Source organism: Podarcis tiliguerta (genome assembly GCF_965153285.1).
Source record: "Podarcis tiliguerta genome assembly, chromosome: 7".
NCBI classification, from domain to species: Eukaryota; Metazoa; Chordata; class Lepidosauria; order Squamata; family Lacertidae; genus Podarcis; species Podarcis tiliguerta.
This window is the reverse complement of record NC_139540.1, coordinates 69062511-69083094: the sequence shown is the minus strand read 5'-3', so window position 1 is coordinate 69083094 and position 20584 is coordinate 69062511. Positions and strand designations below refer to the sequence as shown.

General features: G+C 41.6%; 1 long non-coding RNA gene across 2 annotated transcripts in view; it reads left to right on the top strand.

The window, feature by feature from the left end:
- The window catches only part of LOC310681652, a 159821-nt gene that overhangs the window by 118720 nt on the left and 20517 nt on the right, over positions 1-20584 (top strand). The window lies entirely within an intron of this gene.

Below are 20584 nucleotides of genomic sequence, written 5' to 3'. Positions count from 1 at the left end.
TATTATTATTATTATTAACAACAACAACAACAACAACAACAAAATATGGCTTCCATGTGATAGTTCCAAGTTAGTACAGTAGATGCTAACACTAGAGTTTCAAACTTTTGGGCAGAAAAATGAACACCAGAACATTTAAAACTAGACTAAACTAACTAAAATCATGATAACAAGCGTTTGGAATGCTGACAGCCAAAAACCTTTCAAACTTGCTGTCTTTTTACTGTGCTGAAACTCTTTCATTTCATTAAAAGCTTTTGTGAAGAGGAACAATTATATTTTTCAAAAGTGAATTTCTTAATTAAGAGCATTAGGGTGTGTGTTTTTTTAAAAAAAGACATTACCAGTCATTTCCTCCTGTATCTTTTATAATAATCCAAATCTTTTACATCTCCATTTTATCCAGAATTCACCATTAAACTATGTGTTATTCCAATCCAGTAATGATTTTAACTGTTTACAATGATTTTTAAGATAAATTATAAATTTTCCCCATTCCTTATTAAAATTTTGGTCTTCCTGATTTCTGATTCTTCTGGTCATTTTTGCCATTTTGGCATAATCCATCAACTTAATCTGCCATTCTTCTCTGGTTGGGACTTTTTCTTCTTTCCATCATTACATTGATCACAAGACAAAGATGGGAAATAGCAAGCTCCAGCAGCCTCTGTTCATTAAATGGAGGTGCCAAGATCTCACTTGTCAAGCTGTATGCCTGCTACAGGCATGGAAATGGCTGGCTGGAGAATAGGCAGGGACTCTCATCAGTACAGGACCATTTACCTGACAACAGAGCTAGACTAGATGAAGGAGAAAGGGTGTGTGGAAAAGATGGAGGAGGAGGAGGAGGAAGCTAAAGTTGGGGGTGAGTGGGAATAGAGAGCAAAGGCGGAACAGATAGGGGGGAAAAGCACTTTTATAGAAGAATCTGTTGGCAGCATAGGCCGTGGCATAGCAGGGGGCGGCGGCAGGGGTGGTTGCCCTGGGCACAAAATTTAGGGGCATAAAATTTCAACACCCAATGCTGCCTCAATACAGGTGCACGCTTCCATTGTTGGGTTACATCAAAAACAGCTTCTCTATGTGAATCAAGAAGTGGTATCCCCAGACAACAGGGCAACTTTTCTTTTCTTATATCTGCAACTATGATCTCCTGGGTGACACACACACAGTTATGCAGTTGAATATGCATGAGTATTCTGTCTGTTTCCCTCCTACCCATCCCCCTTCACAGGGTCCCAGGTGCTGGCAACCCATGCTATGTCACTGAACATAGGGCAAGGCCAAAGGGCGCTTGTTTGCCCTTTTTGGTATGCAACCATTTTGTTCCAAAAGGTGCAGGAGGGGACCTGGTAAATACAGTGAACCCAGGGCTGAAAGAACTGGCAGCAGCCCAGAAAAGTTGTCCTGACATCAGTAATCCTACAAGTCAAACCCTGCTATGAGGAGAAACGGTTTGCTGTACAAATTACATCCATCATTGCATCTCTTGTGCAATGAGGCAAAGACAGCATCTGGGACCCAGAAGGCCCAGGGAGAGAGATGATCTCATGAACTGGCTAGAGAAACATGGAAGAGAGTCCACTGTGAAAGAACTGATCCTGACCTCACATTAGTATTGCCAGCGGTATGTGTGTTTATCAGCTGCTACCTCCCTAATGGTCAGAAACCAAGCAAGACCCTTTAGCTTGAGCCTGCCTGTGAGTCAGAGGTATCAACAAGGCTACTCAGTGATGCAGCTAGGGGACAAATGAAAGCTGTATGTGTATGCCTCCTATTCTGAAGGCTGGGAAGAGAAGACAGAGTTTTTGACATTGACCTGCTGCAAGACCCCACAACAACTTTCTATTGCAATAACCTTATTCTGCATAGAGCGAAAGCAGTGTGACATTCTAGAAGGGAGTCTCCTGTAAGTACTCCCTGAAAAAATGATTAAAATTGATTGTCTTCCATTAGCCGAGATTTAATACCACATTCATACACTAGCTTATCACATTTATCCAGTAAATTTGTAATAAAACGAGACGTTAAAATACAATTTCAGGAATCAGAACGTCTGTCAATAGAATAGAAAATGTTTCTACAATTAGTGAAATATTATACACTTTCAATAAATGCCTGCGACACAGTCATCTTGGTTCTGAAGACGTTTGAGATACTTGGAGGATCAGAAAACAGAGTACAAATGCCTGCCTGTCCATCATAGAGGCTGAAAGGGGATTATTATTGTCTGCTGACCTGTCTTCAGATTGGGTGATTGCAGGAAAACAATCTTGGTCTCTAGGTACTTCAATAAATGAGATCGTTGCTCCTAGATCAGATGTATGAGAAATAAAGGAAATCCAAAAATGGAATGAGTGGGCCAGTCCATGTGCCAATGCCACATCACTCCAAAATGAGAATAGAGGAACCCATGCTGAACACTGAGATGGGAAAAGTTCCTTCTCTACCATGGGGTACCATACGTACGAGGGCTGTAAAGTTCAACACCAATTGCAAGTAAACACAGCTGAGATGGAATGTGTGGGGACCTTCCAGCGATGAATGGTCCCTGTCCTAAAGAAAGGGCCCATGCTTCAGAGGAGGAGGAGCATAATGAGGAGAGAGAAATATATTGTAGCAGGAACAAGTAGCTTCTGGACCTCAGCCTCAACAACAGCTGTGCCCTTCCCTAGCAGAGGCAGGGCAACACTTCCAGCACTAGTAACCACAGTGCATGTTGAAGACACTAGAGGATGTTTCACAAGGTGTGAGGCGGTCCACAGTGTCACACCCTTTAGCCCTTCTGCATGCACCAGCTATGCTACACATCTGCCATGCATCGAGAAGCTGTGTGAAACGCCCTATGCAAGTATCAATATATGTGTATAGAGGAGATTGATACATGGCACAACTGCTGAATCCACAGCATCTTGTTTGGCCAGCAGGATTGTGAGAACAGTGGGGGAGGAAGATGCAGAAAAATCATGACAGACAAAGGAAAGGAAAGGATTGCTTGGTGGGGTTAGCCAGGTACTTAGCTGAAGTTGTGTTGCAACACATAAGAGTGCAGTCTCCTCTCCTGATGATGTCCTTGGTTTCAGGAATGATGCCAGCTTGGGGGACTGGGGGGAAATGGCATTAGGAGCCACCATGGCTACAACCAAGGGTATTAAAGCCTGAGCTTTCTTGCCTCTAGTTGTGAGCCAGACAGGACTGGCAAACTCAATGACATCCTTGACTGTTCATGTGCCACTGACATTTTAATCAGCTGGCTAGTTGAGCAAGTTACTTGCAGTGCCAACTTGAAAGCACTCTTGGCAAATCTGAGTACTGAGTAGCGCATGGAGTACAATGAACCAAGATAGCACAGTCTAGTCCCCCCACCCTTTAATACACACACACAAAACACCTTTTACACAGTATGTCAGCACTGACAGGTTTGATTTATTCTCAGCGGTATTCACAATGTGACAGTTACTATATCTTGAAACAGAATCAAATTACAGCAGTATTTCTACACTTGAAAGTGTGATGAAAACCTTGTTCTTTTGTGTGTGTGTGTGTGTGTGTGTGTGTGTGTGTCTTACAGCACTGTCCACTTGGATCTGAACCAGGTTCAATGGTATTATCTCTAAGCTTGTAGAAGAAACTTGTCACGATTTCGAGCCAGTAGAGAAGATGAGTGAATGTATTGATCCAATCTGTCCTGGATGCTTCCCTCTCCTTTTAAAAGGTAAATCTAAGTGGAATTTAGCGTATGCATCAGTACTTAGCATTCAAAGGATATCCTTCCACACTGGAAACTCAGAGAACCACAGTGACCTCTACCACCAAAGGAACCTCTACTTACCTCATTCTTCTACTGTATTGTGTACGTCTGGCATAGATTTCTTGCTTTTAAGTAATTTTCCAAAATAAAAAGGGCATTTTGCTCATTTGGAAACAGTTGCTGTCCCAGGATACATATTGTGATCTAACTGAAAGCCATTGCATGATGAAAAAACCTCTCTTGGAGTAAAATCTTCATTCTGCTCAACAAATTACAAAGGATGTGTATCACCAGGAAGTCTGCTACCTCGGATCTCAGAGAAATATTGTTGCCCAATGCCCGCATCGAGCTATTTGTAAAGATTTTCTGAGCTTTTCCTGGAAATGTCAACAAATCTGTATTTATGGTAAAATTGTGATAACGTCACTGAGATAAAAATGGGAGGAGGTGAGTGGAAAGAATATGCTGTAATAGTAATTCCACAACCAATGCTACAGAATGCTGTATATACAATGGACAAGTAACATTTCGGAAACATATTTATCATAGGGAAAACTAAATTATATGGGAGGAAAACACAGTCTCAAGAACAGACCCTTCCCTAAGTCGGGGGGGGGGGGCATTACAAAGCTATCATCTAGTCCAGGATTGCGGAACCTCAGGTATGGAGGTCTAATGTGGCCCTCAACATCTTTTGAGCTGGCCCTCAGTCATGACTTTTCCCAGGCCACATCCCTCCCCAAGCTTCATACATCCCTAGCCCTATTTCACAGCCTTCTTCAGTGCTATTACATGGTGGGAATGTCTCCTTGAACTCTGATCATCTTCTATGAGGCAAGCAAGAGGCACAGAGTTTGGGGTGTATGTGTAGAAACTACAAAGGTTAAATCTAAGTTGTTGCTTGCTTTTGCCTCTGAACATTCCTACAATTGGTTTGGGGACCCCAGAAGGTTGCACAGAAAGAAATGTGGCTCTGGAGCAGATTTAGTTCATATACTGCTCAGTGTGGCTGCAATACTCAATCTTAAGTGTTGCCTAACACTCCCAGTGAAGGAGAGTAGACCAGCCCAAGGCAGTCACTTCTGCTGTAGAACAGTTCTCACAAAGGATGGGGGGAGAAATTTGATTCAGTTCACAGTTAAAAATCCAACTCTATCAAAATCACGCTTTCTGAAACAATACGAGGACACAGCTAGCCTCTGAAATTCACGCTTATCTGAATTTTGTGAAGCACTTCTCCAACCAATGTTTACAAAAAAGGGAAAGTGTGCATAAAAATTAATATGTACCGGTAAATGAAAATAGGATACATAAATGTGTTATATTAGGGGAAATTCCTTGCAAAAAATGTACTTATTACAAGGAATCTACACTTAAAATGATGATGAATTTTCACGAGAATTACTTTTGTTTAAAGCAAATTGCTGATGGAATCTCTAGAACTGAATTTAAGATTGGGAAAATGAGAAACTCAGAGAACAAAAGCTGACATATTCTTCCACCCCTAGCTCTTATCATTATGAACTTTTCCCAAATATTTAGTTGAAACCCACAGTTGTCAGCAATTTCCACCCACTGGTTTTAGTCCAGACCTATGAAGCAATGGAGAATAAATCTGCATGAAAACCCTTCATATATTTGAAGACTGATGTTGTGCCTTCCCTTGATCTTTGCTTCTCCAGCCTACACCCCCCCCCCGCACTTTCAACTTGATTTCCAGATCCTTCGTCATCCTGGTCACCTTCTTCTTGGACGGCCCTTTAAAAGTGGCAGTCATAACTTGAAAGAAAATTAACATCAAAATTGGTTCATTAAAATTGTTGGTTGATAAAATAAAAAATGTATTAGGAGATAATTTGCAAGACCCCCCCCTCCAAGTTTTAAATCAGACTGCATAGGGGCCTCCACAAGGGATGCAGGTGGTGCTGTGGGTTAAACCACAGAGCCTAGGACTTGCCGATCAGAAGGTCAGTGGTTCGAATCCCCGCGATGGGGTGAGCTCCGTTGCTTGGTCCCTGCTCCTGCCAACCTAACAGTTTGAAAGCACGTCAAAGCGCAAGTAGATAAATAGGTACCGCTCTGGCGGGAAGGTAAACGGCGTTTCTGTGCGCTGCTCTGGTTCGCCAGAAGCGGCTTAGTCATGCTGGCCACATGACACGGAAGCTGTATGCCGGCTCCCTCGGCCAATAAAGCGAGATGAGTGCTGCAACCCCAGAGTTGGCCACAACTGGACCTAATGGTCAGGGGTCCCTTTACCTTTACCTTTACCTTTAGGGGCCTCCACAGGGTGTAATCCTGCACTGCTCCTCAGGTGCTTTGTAGAGCAGAAAGAAGCGGAAGGAACTGTGAAAAAGGGGGATGAAGGGAGAGGTTAGCTTCTTGTTCACCAACTCATCCCAAACAGCCCTGGTTACAGCCACTTCTTTCTCAGAGTGATGGGAGAAGTATTCAACTAGCCAGAAAACTACCACCAATGAATAATTGCTGGCTGTAATCAGATACACTGACTCAAATGCTGTTGCTCCATGTATCTCAAGGAATAGGCACTTCACACAAAGGAAGCAGCACATACCTGAATTATTCTGATTTCTACTCTTCAGCAGCAATCTTATGGTGAATTTATGTGACTCTGCACCTCACTCCCAACCCACACAATGAGTCCTGTCACTGGTGCTATCAAGGTAGAACTAAAGGTAACAGGTAAAGGACCCCTGGATGGTTAAGTCCAGTCAAAGGCAACCATGGGGTGTGGCGTTCATCTCACTTTCAGGACGAGGGAGCCAGCATTTGTCCACAGACAGCTTTCCAGGTCATGTGGCCAGCATGACTAAACCGCTTCTGGTGCAATGGAACACCATGACGGAAACCAGAGTGCACGGAAACACCGTTTACCTTCCCGCCACAGTGGTACCTGTTTATTTACTTGCACTGGCGTGCTTTCGAACTGCTAGGTTGGCAGGAGCTGGGACGGAGCAAAGGGAGCTCACTCCATCATGCAGATTCGAACTGCCAACCTTCCAATTGGCAAGGGTGAGGCTCAGTGGTTTAGACCACAGCACCATGCATGTACCCAAGGTAGAATTATGAGGCAGGCAGCCGTGGCCCTACCCATCACAATGAGTAAAGCCCCCCCCCCCCGCAAGAAAAACAACCTAGGACTGGATTACCACATTTTGAAGTAAGATTACCATCTGTAAGACCATTTAAATTTGCCTAACTGCACCAATCCAGTCTAAAATTACTGAACTACCCCAATGAATCTACTGACCTTTTGGGGGGCCGTATGTAGAGTGCAAAGCATAGAAACTAAAGCCTATCTGCTAGGATATATCTGTAGTGTATGAACTTATTTTCTTCAACAGCTCTTCCCAAATCCAAAAGGTACAACAGCAGATGTAGTACATTTAGTAAAGTGGATGCAAAACTGTCTGGCTGTTTATGGCTTTGTTTTCCAAGAGAGCCATCTGCCTGCTAACGGTGGCTGGGAAGTAGAATCTGCTGCAGCTATTCTGAAATGGCTTCCTGGGACAGAGTGGTCAAAGCTCTCTGCCCTACTTGTATAACTAATACAAAACCACTCTGGTTCTTGAAACCTGGCCTGTGTCCTTCCTGAGTAGTTGGAGAACAGTCTAAAGAACAGAAAGTCAGAGGTCAATATGGGTAATTGGCAGCACAGCAAGATGGGAGGCAGGAAGAAACTAGATAAACTGAGGGGGAGAAGGGTTGTGCAGAGGCTGATCAGCCAAACTAAGGTGGAATCTTTAAAGGTCTTCTGTCATGTCTGAAGAGGTCAGAACCCATGGACAACTGACTTGAGTAGGGAACTGGAAGGAAAATTAAATGTTTGGTTTTTTTAACCACCATGGCGGAAGATGGAGTTTGATCTATGTATGGACTACCTTTCTCATTTGTGGTGCCTAGCACCAGGGTGTAGCAAACTTATAAAGGGAGAAAGAATCGGAATGGTTCAAGCTGTAAAGAACAGTGGTAAAACTGCTTTGGGATATGTGAAGTGCTAGTAATCATTCTGCAGAGGAAACCATAAACGTGTGCTTTTAACAAGATAACAAATCATAATACAATTGCAATTCATAGATTTATCAATGGAAGTTTAAAGGTTTACTTACTGTTACAGCTAACAGGTGTTCTTGTTAACTACATTGTTGGCTGCAGTGTGCGATTCCTATCAAAATCAATAGCAAAAGAGCCAGAATACGAAATGTGCCCACTTTTATGGAAATGATATCACACTCCAAAGGAGGCAAACATTTTCGTTAGCTTTCCTGGGGAACTAAATCACCAAGAGAGATAAATCTCTGAACAATTTAAGGTACATGTTGATCATGTGGTAGAAATATTCTTCTCCGGCTTTCCCTGACAATGCTGCAATTATCCTTAACCTAGGTGCATTTTTATTTATTTATTTTTTTGCCTTCTGTAAGCAGTGACTCCTGAGGTTCCTGTCCATTTTCCTTCCTATCATTTACTGATCAATCTTCAGCAGATCGCCAGAAAGCAGCACCATAAAGAACTCCAATGGTCATACCCACACTGTACATTTAATGCCCTCTTATACCACTCGAATAGTCCTGGACTAGGACTATTAAAGTTAGTAATAGTTAGAAGTGGTACCCAGCAGTTACCCTTTTTGATGCCCTCTAAGGTGCTCAAAGAACAGTTCTGGACTTGCTTGTAGTTATGATTTTGCAGCTTTGTAGGCTAGAGTTCTGTAAAAGTTAATCACAGTAAGTTAGAATCAACATGGATTATGAAAAGGTCACTTGACAGATGGTGTGGTAGACATGGGGACATGTGTCCCCTAAAGATAGGGTCACCTGGGTACCAACCTGAATCCCAAGACACCGACTCAGCACTTTAAGTGTTCTGTAGACCAGAACATCTCAACATTCACAGCTCTTTGTAGTTGGCCTCTTGTTATGACTACTCTGCTGACCTGCCCAGATGTAAACAGGGTCAAGGTGATTTGACCCCAAACACGTGATGTTGTCAGCACCACCACACAGTAGATAACAAACCCACCTAAGTCTAATGAAAACATCAGGGCAGACCTTTCTATTCACACCAGATGCTGCGCTCATTGTCTGTGAGGATTTAGGACCCATTGCCTGCCAAAGAAGGGAAAGGATTCTCTGGCAAAACTAAGGGCAGTAAGATTATATCTGCTTCTTCTGGTTTTGTTCTTTATTTTTCTCAGCTTTTAAATTAAGCCTGTAAAAGCCGCTTTGGTAGTCTTTATGGACTCTCTGAATCCAGAAGAAAAAAAGCCACAATTGTCATGACTCTGCATCAACTTGCACATCCACTTCTATTTTTCTCATGTATATGATGGTGATGTTCACAGGTTTGGGGTCTCTTTCAGACACTCATCTGCAACAGAAAATCCTCACTTTTCACAGAAGAAGTAGAAAATTGCAGATATCCCTACATCAACTGTTATTTAGATTAATGTGTTCAGTGTGTAATGCAAAGCTGCACAAAAGGATGGGCTTGGAACAGATTGCTTGGCACATCAAGAATCTTTAGAAAATAAACAAAAGGAATCGATAGGAGGGGAAAGTTACATGGTAATTATGAACTGTGGATTCTGTTGGGGGCTGCAATCTTGGTAAATTAGGCCTTTCTCTTGCTCCTGGCCTACTTTGAAGTGCACGAGCTGTGCAAAGCCTGCTTCTGGAGAAGGAGAGTGAAGAATAAGAATGAAATACAATACATATTTTGGTGAAGGTTCTGGCAGATGTATTATTAACAAAACCCATTACAGTGGTACCTCGGGTTAAGTACTTCATTCGTTCCGGAGGTCCGTACTTAACATGAAACTGTTCTTAACCTGAAGCACCTTTTTAGCTAATGGGACCTCCTGCTGCTGCTGCACTGCCGGAGCACAATTACTGTTCTCATCCTGAAGCAAAGTTCTTAACCCAAGGTATTATTTCTGGGTTAGTGGAGTCTGTAACCTGAAGCGTATGTAACCTGAAGCGTATGTAACCCGAGGTACCACTGTATATAGAAGCCCTATACTGGGGCTTAGGTAAACATTCCAGGAGGGGATGGTGTGAATGTCCACACAAGCTCCTCCTGTGAATGGCCTGTGAAGCCATTCACAACTTCTGGGACTGTGAGCTGTAGCCCTGCAAGATTTAAAGATACAAACCAGCACTTTGAATAGATCCAGAAACAAATGGGGACTTGTTGTAGACCTCATAAGAGGTGCTTCATAAGAGTATCGCTGCAAATAGGTGTCCTGCCCAATCTTCTGGTACAGTACATTAATCAGCAAGTCACCAAATCAAAAGCAGCAGAGTAAGAAGTTGAAGTCTCCTGTATAAGCAAACTTGAAGTTTGCTTATATAATATAGATAAGACAGGAAAGCATTTGAGTGCTTGAATCTAGGAGACAGTGATTCTGGTACTGAAGCATCATTCAGTATAGTCATACCTTGGTTCTCGAGCCTTGGTACTTGTACATTTTGGCTCCCAAACACCAAAAACCCGGAAGTAAGTGTTCTGGTTTTTGAACGTTTTTTGGAAGCTGAACGTCCGACGTGGCTTCCGCTTGAGTGCAGGAAGCTTCTGCAACCAATCAGAAGCCATGCCTTGGTTTTTGAATGATTTCAGGAGTCAAACGGACTCCCAGAATGGATTAAGTTTGAGAACCAAGATTCCACTGTACTTATAAACTGTTTGGTCTAAGGAAAGCTAGATTTTCTGGGAAATACTGCAATGTTGTGGGGCAGCCTTCCTCAAGCTGATGCCTCTATTTGCTTTGTCTACACCTCCCATTGGCTGGGGAAGGATAATGCATGGACTTGACTTACTTCACTTATCTACACACAAGAGAGACACCCATTGTGCACAATTCTCTAGGGCCAATAGATGCAGGACCTACACTAGGCAATCTGCTCTCTGAAGCAGCAAAGTAAACAAACTAAAATGCACAGGATTCAAGCTTGCTCAAGTTACTTTAGTACCCGAGGCAGAAAATCCTATAAGCATCTCTCCTACCTACCCTCTGACAGTAACAACAACAACAACAAATGTCCTTCATGACAACCCATACCAGCTAGCTGATTTGGCTACTTCACTCTGTCTAACAGTAGGGCCGGCCTTGCAATAGTGATGAATGAAGAAGATGGGTAGAGTTAACCAACGGCACTTGAACATATGATTGAGAAGCGAATGCAGGCCTTAAGGAGTGTTGCTGTGTTACTAGTTCTTTCATGTCTCTACGCTTCTGCAGGGGGCAGTTTTGTCAGTAGAAAAGGTAATTCTTTTCCTCAGCTTCTCTGTGGCCTTTAAGTCCTGCTTCTGCCCAAACATAAATTCAACTATCATAACCCCCTGAAGTTTCCATAAGTGTGAGTAAGTCTTCAACTGCTGAAGTTATTTCTTACAAATCTCAGTGTTCATAGGGGTTACAAAAATACTCACAACAAAGGTGACCAATTTCCAAACCTTCTCTAAAAGACACCTTTTGGAGTGAGGAGGAAAAAGCTGAGGGAAGTTGGAAGTTGCTAATGGCTCCTTTAAACCCAGGGTTGAACAGTCAGATGTGGTAACAGCACACAGTTTTTTAATGGATGCCTGATGGAGGGGAAGAGAAAAGTTTTATTGGACACAAACTGTGAACAAGGGAAAAAACTTTAAAGTGAATAATTTTGCTAAAAATCTACTATATTCTTGAGCATACAGTCAGCATGATGTAAACTGACAAGATTTCAGAGCTGCGAACTTGAATTTCTCCTGAAAAGAACTGGTCTGATCTTGACATTAAACACCCAAGGGGTTCAATCCAATCCCCAGTATTCCCTATATTAATCTCCATTCCCAACATCACCCTTTATTATGTACCTCAGTGGTTACCAAGAGGCCTTTGTCAGTGTCTTAGAGCAAGTGGTTGAACGGCATAAAGGGAAGTCTCTATAAATGCCTCAGATGCTATTCACAATGAGAAGGAAAGGATAAGACAATCTGTAATGCTTGTTTGGTGTTGTAATTAAAGTTATACGATCTTTACAACCCATACTACTTTGGCTCAAAGCAGCTCATAATAATCTTAAAGGATACAAATAAAATGCAATGATAGATAGATGATGATAAATAGATAGATAGATAGATAGACAGATATAGATAATATGGCAGCAGTAAAAATCATTTTACAATTAAATTGCAGTCACCAGAACTAGGGTTGCTATATGTTCGGAATTTCCCAGATATGTCTGGGATTCAAATGGCAAAATTAGCGACCGGGGGGGGGGGTGGATTTTGAAAAATCAGCAAAATGTCTTGAGTATCGCTCTTTGCCTTTTGGGGGGTAAATTCCCAAATCAACTTTGAGGTTCATTTCCCAAAAAAAGCTCAGCAACGTTTTGCGGCAATTCCACAAAAGAAGCTCAACAATTTTTGTGTCAGGATTTTTACTTCTTGAAATATGGCAACCCAAAGCAGAACCAATGAAAATATCAGCAACATGAAATTAGTTAAAAGCAATGCTTTTCTTCTTAAAAAAAAAATTTGGGGGTACTCTCATTTTAACAAAAGACAACCACAATTTTATAGTTTAAATCGGGAAAAATAAATACAGTAAATACAACGAAACTGACCAATCACCATGCTAGATCCCAACTCCTACTTCACACATTAAATGCTCGCTTCCATCTGAGACTTAGGAAACACTGTGACAGGAAATGAGGCCACCATCAGGGGTACCAATGGAACTGACGATTCACCATGCTACAGAAGAAACTAAAAAAATTAAATGTTTTAGTTTCCTCTCCGATTAGATTCACAAAATGTTTAGGGGTGTGCGTATCCCTGAGTATCCCCAGAAAAAAAGCACTGATTAAAAGTGATTATACATTCCAAAAATGTATAAAAACCAATCAAAAAGCATGAGATAATAAGATGGCTTGATGCTGAAAAACATAGACAATAAATGTGTCAGGTACAGTACAGAGCTTAGCTGCTACCACTGAAAAGGCCTTCTCTTCTGCAGCCTCTTCAGAAAATGGGGAGCATCTAAAAATGATTAAATGGTTGACAGTTTCACCTGGCACATGGCGTTAGTAGCAGATAGTGTGGTGGCGCATTGGCACTCACAAGACCTTCAAAATGTGGGGACAGGGTGGGCAAGATGGCAGTAAGGGTGCACACTCATGGGGTTTTCAGATTGGCTCAGCTGGTATGCTTGCACTCTACCAGTCTTGTCATTTCAATGACACAAGCAATCAGAGGTCAGGTGAGTGCTGTCACTCGGGGCGTAGAAAAGTGGGTTGGGGTGGCGGGACACCCCAGGTGCCATCATGGAGGGAAGTGAGAAATTATCAAGGAATAATTACTGCCCTACTAGGGAGGTTCATAAAAAACCTTTTTTTAAAAAATGCCTGCTCCAAAGGTCTTATCTTACTACACTAGGGATTATATAGCTACATATGAAATTTCATGCATATCAGTTAATATCTTGACCCTCCTCCACGAAATAGCTGTTTACTTGGCCGTTTTCCTATGTTGTGAAGGCTGAAATTTCAACAAAGCATGTGCCTTTTCTAGACTCTTTTTGGGCACCTGTTAAAAGCATTCTTCTTTAGGCAAGCACACCTAGATGCTTAGGAAGCTGAAGTAATTTTAATCTTAATATTTTAGCTTTTGTATGTTTTAAAGTAGGGTTGTTAATTTTTCTTGATTTTACTGCTGTGGTGTTTTTTTGTTTTTTGCTTTGGTAAACCACTTTGCAGGTTTTTTAAAAATAAATTTTATTAAATAAATAAACAATAAATATAAATAAAACAACACAAACCAAAACACAATCCATCCTGTAGATTTAAGTATCTGTCCATAGTCGCCTACTTGTTATCAGAAGCTCAGAATCCACATTCCTTTGTAAGAAAACATAAAATAACGTAAAACAATTTTTGCAGGCAAAAAAATAAATCAATCAATGTGTCTGGGTGGGGGGGGGTGACAAGAAATTTTCCACACCAGGTACCACCTGTCCTTCCTACGCCTCTGCTGTCACTCCATCATTTGCTACTAGATGACAGTCCTTTGGGTACCTGATTGTCAAATCATTTCATATTTAAAGGTTAAAACTCTATGAATTGAGCCTGGAAACAGAGATGGTAACCAATGAAAATTTTGTAATACTGGCCTGATACACTCTCTCTGTTCCTTCTAATGAGTTAAGAGCAGTGCTCCCCCCCAAAAAAAAAATATGTTTAGGAGTACTCTCATTTTGACTCAAGAAAATCACCATTTTATAGTTCAAATTGGGAAAAATAAATACAGTAAATGGACAAAAGTACAAAGAGACACAAAATGCTTAGGGGTATGCGAAGAACCTGCATACCCACAGGAAAAAGAACCAAAAACACTGGTGAATAGTGTTGTATCAATTTCTTACTGCTTAATTGTATCTTTGCTAATTCCTCCTCTAAGGAAGTTCAGCTGTTCATGTAGCACACTGTGATTCTTGTTTAAAATTGTAACATGTGTTACTTAAGAGGGGACAGTTGGGTACACTTGCCCTAGGCTTTGGTCGGGGGGCACCAGGGGCCTGCTGGATTTACTCTGTCATGTCAAGTGTTTATAACTATTCTAACAAGACTCCTGCCCAGGGCCACAGGTGAGCTCTGTATGGGCCTGCCTATAACAATTAGCATGTGTGGACAAGGGTACACGGTACCAAGGTACTCAGCAGGAGTGCAACATTTTCTATGTGGGAATAATCCCTACATTTGTGTAACCTTGACAGGCAACAGACACTGGTTTATATTATGTTGATAATGGCACGGACTATGTCAGGGACTGTGCTGAGGAGGGCTGCACTGAGGAGGAAGGTGGGAACCTCCCCCTCCTCCTGATCCAAATCCTGAATCTTCGCAGGAGCAGGAGAACAGTATAGATTTGGAACAGTGGTTTGCAGACAGACGTAGTTCAGAAGGCAGAAGCTAGGAAATACTGGATGGGGAACAGCTAGGAGAGGAAACACTGGAAGAGAGAGGGTTAACAGATTCAGTGTCTCTAGAAAGCATTCCTTTGCTCTCCCCATGGTCAAGAAGAGATTGGAAAGCAGGAGAACAGATAGCACACAAAGCACAGAGGGTACAAACTCAGATTACAAGATGTAGAAGTGACGTAGATTAATAGGGACGATAAGGGGACGGAATCCTTAATTGGGACCACTGTCATTTCTAGGAGATGGGTTCCTTGTTCTCTCACTGTGCTTATTAAAGTTTCTAACTGGTAAAAAGACTCCTTTTCTTTTGTTCTACTTATCTGCTGCCACAGGGGGAGGAAGCCAGTTCCCTGAAGCCTGACAGACTATTTCTCACTGCAGGGATGTGAATCTAAGCAGATCTTGGTCTGGTCTTTGGCTGGATGGGAGATGTGGGAACATGAGTATCCTACCTTGGGTTTCAGGAGGGAAGAAAGGCAGGATAAAAATATAAGAAAATAAATAAATGTTCAGCCTAAGTTCATAACTAAAGAGCAGCAATCCTTACCCCCACATGACTGGTGTTAGGCAGTGAAGGTGGTGGCTTATGTTGCCACTGGCATTCCATGCCACTGACTTCACTTATGACATATATGATGATGGTCATAATCCAGAACAAAGTTGGCAAGCTTCATACTATTGTCTTCCATTGGATTAATGAGGTAGAAAATAGCATTCTAGAGATATAAAAGATTTTTTTTTGTAATTCCCTCCCAGGAGGTGTTATTAACTCTGAGAGACAGCAGTCCACAGCCATGAAACTTAGTCTCAATCTGCTAACAATATATCTAGGCAAGAGCTGTAGCCTCAGACTTGGAATGCTTCTCTGAATAGGAACCAGCCATATGGTGGTGTTATAGGTTTGTCAGGACATTAATTTAATAAAAAGGAAATCTAAATCCCAATGCAAAATTATACAAATGCCATCATTTAAAATCCAAAGCTTTACTAATAACAGCCTCATCCAGCTCACAAGAGGCTATTTAAATGGTTAAATGACAAGGCTCCAAGTTTAAATGCCCCCAAAGCGATGTACTATATTTGAAGGACATTTGTTCTGCTCACTTTCATATACCTCGTAATAACCTGTGATTTAAGCACACGGGAGAAAGAATCATATGTGACCTGAAATATAGAAGAGGCCAACTCCTTCCCAAATTTCCTTAAGCACCACCTCTAATTTTCATGCTTCACAGGGAAAACAAAACTCATACCTCCTTCAAAGCCCTTCCATTTGACCCAACTAGAGTGGAAGCATGTCTGGAGGTGACAAGAGTTAGGGTCTGTTCAATAGCCAACAACTTCCAAGTTGCATTAAGAAGTGGCCACTCAGGCAAGAGACTTGATAACACAAGGATGGAAGAATGAGGAAATCCCGACAAAAGAACAGCGGCAAGAGAAATTGATGAATTATGTAGAACTGGCCAAATTGACTTACAAACTGCGAGACAAGGACAACTGTGACTTCAAGGAGGAATGCGAACTTTTTACAAACTATCTAAAAAGACAACAAAATGAACTGGACTCCTTGGCAGGTTTTGAATAAACATACAGAAATTTATTGGTTGCTAACATGATGGATAGATATGTAAGGATATGTACAAGTTTATAATATGCAGAGAAAATATGTGAAGAGAAATCAGGGAGAGGAGCTGAGGGAAGTCTTGGTGGGGGTGAAAGGGGGGGAAATAATGTATATGGTTTGATCATTTGTTATGTGGAAATTGAGCAATAATTTTAAAAAAGAAAGAAAGATGTGGCCACTCATACAGGATTTTCACCACCTGAAAGAGTATGCTCTTTCAGAAGAGTCTTCTCACACATTCCTTTAAGTTTAAAGGAAAGAAGTGATATGTGTGTATTTGTGAGCCAGGTTTTTAAGATCACTTCGGTACAACAGATACCAAATAATCAACTTTATTTGTGGCCATGTTTAACTTTTTAGCTTGTGGACTTTCTCAGTTTGATGGATATATGTTTGCCATCCAGAGACAGCCATTACACATATGAATGGGTTAATTCACACCACCTTCCCTTTTCATGTTGAATATCTTGCCTCTAGCTTTGGAAGCAGTCAGTCATGGCATTGCTCTACAGGTTTCGGAAAGCGTACACCTTTTAAAAATCACCTTTCTTCAACGTCCCCTTCTCTGCCCCCTCAGGTTAAGCTTCTCAGGAAAGAAATGGTTTACAAAACACATGCTGTTGTAAAGGTTAACCTTCTGCCATCACTATCTGATTTCGAAGGCCAGCTAAAAGCAGATGGGATTAACGTATAAGGGAAGCTATTAGAGAGAGGAAAGGGGGTAAAATCCAATACACAGAAACTGTGTGAACATATCTAAAATATTTAAGACTCCTGCTAAGAACAGGAAGTGCAGTAAGTTCCATTATGGCTATTGTTTTACTGTCAAAAGTGGCTAGCAATAATGAAGGTGGTCAGTTGTCAACCCAAACATCATGCTTGCTTCTTGAAAATTTCTGAAACAGTGCACGCCCTACTGTTAGGCAGAGTGATGTTCCCACCTCAGGCAGCAGCTGTTGGTGAGGAGGCCACAGCAAGCTCCCAAATGGTTCCTTTTTCAAAATATTGCAGACTTGTGCAGGACCACTGGTTCAGAAAGGCAGAATTTTTTAAAAAGAACTTACACCAAAAAACTGGATATGGAACAACTGATTGGTTCAAAATTGGGAAAGGAGTACGACAAGGCTGCATATTGTCTCCCTATTTATTTAACTTATATGCAGAATTTATCATGCGAAAGGCTGGGTTGGGTGAATCCCTAGCCGGAATTAAGATTGCTGGAAGAAATATCAACAACCTCAGATATGCAGATGACACAACCTTGATGGCAGAAAGTGGGGAGGAATTAAAGAACCTTTTAATGAGGGTGAAAGAGGAGAGGGCAAAATATGGCCTGAAGCTCAACATCAAAAAAAATGAAGATCATGGCAACTGGTCCCATCACCTCCTGGCAAATAGAAGGGGAAGAAATGGAGGCAGCGAGAGACTTTACTTTCTTGGGCTCCATGATCACTGCAGATGGTGACAGCAGCCACAAAATTGAAAGATGCCTGCTTCTTGGGAGAAAAGCAATGACAAACCTAGACAGCATCTTAAAAAGTAGAGGCATCACCTTGCCAACAAAGGTCCATATAGTAAAAGCTATGGTTTTCCCAGTAGTGATGTATGGAAGTGAAAGCTGGACTATAAAGAAGGCTGATCGCCGAAGAATTGATGCTTTTGAATTATGGTGCTGGAGGAGACTCTTGAGAGTCCCATGGACTGCAAGAAGATCGAACCTATCCATTCTGAAGGAAATCAGCCCTGAGTGCACACTGGAAGGACAGATTGTGAAGCTGAGGCTCCAATACTTTGGCCACCTAATGAGAAGAGAAGACTCCCTGGAAAAGACCCTGATGTTGGGAAAGATGGAGGGCACAAGGAGAAGGGGACGACAGAGGACGAGATGGTTGGATAGTGTTGTCGAAGCTACCAGCATGGGTTTGACCAAACTGCGGGAGGCAGTGGAAGACAGAAGTGCCTGGTGTGCTCTGGTCCATGGGGTCACGAAGAGTCGGACACGACTAAACGACTAAACAACAACAAGACCCAAAAAATGGGTGTGTGTATACTGAAGGGGGTTTGGTTGGTTGGTTGGCTGGTTGGCACATGCACAAAATCCATTATCACCAGCATTCTGAAATCCTACCAGTGGAACCCAGAGCATAGCAAAAGCAACTTGGACTCCATTATCTCCTTCCTAGTAGGTTCCATGGTGCCTCTAACCAACATTCACTCTTTCAGAAAGGATGCTGACATTCCTTTCCCATTCCCTGAATATTCGATGGAATTGGGAAAATTTCCTTTTGACTGAGGATCTTATCCGCACTTACTTTTGCCCCACTTTATCCAGGCAGAGGTCCATGTCAGAGTTTGGGATTTAATTATTTGTTTTGCCCCAATCTTTATCTGCAAACACCCACTCATTAAAGCTGAATTGGAGCAAATGTCCATTTGAGTTTTCCATGGATTGATGCTTGCTCTTGTTGAGGTTTAAAGAGTGGGTTTTGCAGGGAAAGCTCCGCAGCAAAAAAAACACACAATGAAACAACAACAACCCCCCACAGTGCTTCAGTGTGGAGCTTTAAATCAGAGGAAGGGTAAGTGTGGAGAAACCCTGAGGCATTAAGCCATCTGTTTTTGTCTGAGGTTTACACAACTGGATTCCTTCTACTGTCTGCATGCTGATAAGTCCATGTTTATCTGTGCAAAAGACACACGTATATCTTATTTCTTTTTCATACATGCACATAAATCCTGACCTGATGAGGGTATTCATTTAAAGGTGATAACTTCTGCCTTTTGGGGGGTATGGCATAGTTAATGGAGCCACATAATAAAAGCAACCCCCCATTTATGAGCTCACATAAAGAGGCTTTGGCTGCCTCGGACCAGCATAGTGGTAAATGGTAAATGAAATTTTATGGCACTATTTTTCACTGGCTCATGTTAACCAGCCTAGTACCAAGGTTGTAAATTCCTCAGTCGCATTACAATCTATATACACTGTTAAGCTCCTCAGTAAGCAGTTATTTATTTATTTATTTTAAAAGGAAGACACACAATATAAATTATTAACATTTTAGTTTATGACGGCAATGAAACCATTAAAAGAATGGACAAACTATGATACTTATTTATGCTTATGCCTTCCTTCCTAACCTATTAAAAAGTTCCTTGATTTACTTTTCAAATTAAAAAAAAAAAGTATTTCTTAATAGTCTGATGTATAAGCGGTTCTGCAAGCTCAGCATTGTGTGTGGTGTTTATATGTGTCTGAATTTACAGTGGCCTTTGAAATGAGCATTAATAGAGTTCCATTTGCGGACATCAGGATGAATAATCATAAAAAAGTGCCTGCAAAGTCTAGCAAGTGTACATGAGGATGAGTGTTTGGCAAGAGCAGGGAAACTACTTAAATATAATTGAACTCACTTAACAGATTTTATGTATCAATCAAATGGCTTGGTTGTTGAAGAAAACCCCAGTGTTAGAGAAGATTGCTAGCTTGCTTCTCCTTCTTGCTTATAATGGGCTCCATCTTTTCTGGAACAATATTTAAGTTCCCCCAACACTTTTTCTTGGCAATCTAGAATTGCCTGATTCATGAGGCTGCAAAGGGAGTACGAAGGGTAAGAACTCTCTGTTTTGACTTCCTCCTGTTCCTCATGCTTTTCCATCTCCTCCAGTATTGTTCTTCCATATCTCACCTGAAGGAAAGATGCACAACCTTCCTGTGATGTAGACAAATAAATTTAACTCGCAAACTGGAAGGAATTCTAAATCTGCTCAGGAGAACAGGAGGTAGACGTCAATCATGTTCTATCCCCATTCTCCCACTTATCATCTCATCTGAAATGATTCTCTTGGATATTGACCTATGAGCTCTGTGATCCTAGGAACTCTACCATCGGGAGTTCAGAGAAGATGCACATTGATTTTGCGATTGTATGTAAGATTAAACTGCATCAGCAATATTTGTATGATCTGCAATGGCTTTCATATTATAGAGAATATCCCCTTAAAACAAAGGCACTCAGAAGAAGTAAGAAGAAATATTCAGATCACAATGTAGGACCAAAGGATTATCCTGGACACAAGCAATAATGCATTGCTATATTCTTTTTGTGTAAGTGAACTGATGGTTGAGTATTAATACCCACAAGAAGAGAAATTACATCATTAGTGTCAGGATGCTGTCAGCGGCTCCCAGCTGCTTGCCCAGGAAAGTATAAAGACAAGGAAAAGTTTCTTACCA